The sequence below is a fragment of the Neolamprologus brichardi genome, chromosome 20, assembly GCF_056152115.1.
Source record: "Neolamprologus brichardi isolate AB-2024 chromosome 20, ASM5615211v1, whole genome shotgun sequence".
Lineage (NCBI taxonomy): Eukaryota > Metazoa > Chordata > Actinopteri > Cichliformes > Cichlidae > Neolamprologus > Neolamprologus brichardi.
Genome location: NC_142123.1, coordinates 4,949,695 through 4,952,387, shown reverse-complemented (window position 1 = coordinate 4,952,387; position 2,693 = coordinate 4,949,695).

The following is a 2,693-nucleotide window of genomic DNA, read 5'->3' as shown; positions in this document are numbered from 1 at the left end:
ATAAAATCACAAACAGACTGCAGGTAATTGTCAGCCTGTACCAATTCACTTGCAAACTGCGAGCAGGCTTGTTTCAGTCTCAATGACATTTTATGGCCAGTGGTTGGAGATCCCGTCCCCATCTTCAAAGGAACCATTTCAAATGCAGCAGATTGTGAGTTCATTGTACATGGATGCAATAATTATTAGTTGTGTTGTGGTCTCCAACCACTCTTGTCCCTAGTGTATCTGTAGCATAAACAAAGATAAAAATAAAACCTTGACACTTCAAAATTGTAGAGTACAAAACCAGTGGGAGATGTCACAGTAGATATGTCTATTGCTGCAGCTCAAGTTTTGAGATCAGTGTCTTAAAATTCAGATTTGATCAAATATGGCCCCTTGGTTTGGTCTACAAACTACATTTTTCACTTATCAACAGGAACAAAAGGGGAATTCTCTTTCTAAGGCAGATAAGCTGAACACAAACAGCTGTGATTTTGCCCTTATTATGACTCCAGAAGGCTTTTGTTCCCTGGATCTGGCCTCACCTGAAGGTTTCTTTGAGTCTGATCGACTTTAATGGAAAGAAATGAGAGGAAGACGTTTTCACCGTTTAAAAGTTCTTTAATTGTTCAGTTGGTATAGGATTTGGAAGCATTGAGTCAAGACATGGTCAGCAGCCATACAAAACGAAACCAACTAATTAACATCGACTTGAGAGGGGGAAAAAAAACAAAACAAAGGCAACACACATACATTAAAAAAAGAAGACAATTTAGCCATCGTCAGGTCATCACAGTAAAAAGACGCACAGTCCTAGTCTCAACTCAACAGCATGCTGAAAGTTTAATGATTCGCACAAACTGACATTCACTCACAACTCGAATAAAAGGCTGCAGAACAACCCTGATAGGCAAAAAAGTACAGTAAGACACCTCAGAGAGAACAAAACAAAGAAAACAAATCAATGCATAGACAAAAAAAAAAAAAAGTTTCAAAATAAAAGTCAACCTAAAGACAAATTTCTTGTGTTGGCCTTTTACATTGCGATGATTGAGGACATTCAAATAGAAGTTATTGCCAACAGGATATAACACTTGGATAACACTTACCCATAAAAAAAAGAGATAATCTTTTTAGTTGTTGTTGGTTTTTCTTGCTCCAGAAACATTTTTAAAAGAGCTAGTAGCTTCCACAAACATCAAGAATGTACAAACAATGGTCATTGTGGCAAGGCTTTGAAGATCCTCGGCTGAATGAACATTAAAAGCCACGAGGCAGACATGCTCGGCGTCGAAACATTACAGTTATTTTAAGTTATACAAGTTAACAAACTGTACTTAAACACATTTAATACTGAGCAGTTCACTAGAAAATAAAAGCATGTCCGGTGTTATCAGCTTAGCTATTCCAGTCGTGTCAATTAACAAGATTTATTTATATTTTTAAACACTGACAGGATAAAAACGTGTTTACAAAGTTTTTTTTGTTCTCAAATCCACTGAACCAAACAGACTCTGTGCTAAATATCAAAATGTATTTTTTTTTGCAAATATCCCACTGATAATAGTGCAATAGATACAGTACAGTCAGAAACATACTCCCGAGGATTTAGAAACGCACCGCTTTGCGTTACCTTTCTGAAAGTCAGCTGAAGCAAAAGGAAGCGGAAAGGTTTTTAAATTCTCCGAGTATCGCACGCACTTCTCGTGTTTGGCGCCATGTCTTTAGTTACAGGTAGTTAAAAATTAGAGTTTGTGACTTTAGTGTGAGCAAAGAGCCACTGATGGTTGATGACGTTACAGAGCGACTCGTGGTTCTCCCACCTTTAATGGTGTGTTTGAAGAGCCGGCTGTCGACTCAGTAAGCAATAAATTACAACTACAGCCTGTTTCCTTCCTAACTCTCAATTTCATCTTACAACTTAAAAAATAAAGAAATAAAAAAGTCAAACAATTGGCACACTTAATTCATGTTTCCTATTTCCCAACTATCTGTACAATTAAAAAAAAATGTTTTACATGTCACGTCTGGGGTGAACGTGCATACTTGTGTTTCATGATTGATGTGATTACGTCTGGTAGTGTTTTTAACTCTTCCCTCTCTCTTTTACGGCCTGCGGGTCGAAAACTAAGCGGCAGAAAGAACAAGCGGGGCCTCATTTATAAACCGATCCATGGACTTCACAAAGAAATAAAAGAAAAAGAGAAACGTTTAGATTTTCATTTACATAGACCCCGCTGGTCATGCCGTGAGCCTGCTAACCCATGTAGTCAAAGATGAATGATTAATGACGGGCCTGCTGAGAGTGTTACTACACACATCAATCAGCTGATCGTACTAGTATTCATGCAAGCCACACGGAAAATTCCGGAGATCTCAAGTCATACTTGTTTTTGAAAACATTCTGGGTTAATCTGATGAAGGAGAGCAGGTGTGGGTTAGATATCACTGTGGCTTACTTCTTTTAGCTGATGACATTTCCGTGTGCGGTATTAAGGGGCGAATTTAAAAATCCACACCTCCAAATCTGGCGTGGTTGTCTGGCAGAAAAGGATGGGGTGCCAACTCTGGGATGGAAATGAGTTGATGCGTCTAGTGGAAGAGTTTCCAAAGGAAGGGAAGAAGGTAGCGGGAGATTAACACATGGGCTGGCGTGGTCTACACTGAATCTATGTTCCCAACTTCATGCACAGTTTTGCGCTTGAGCC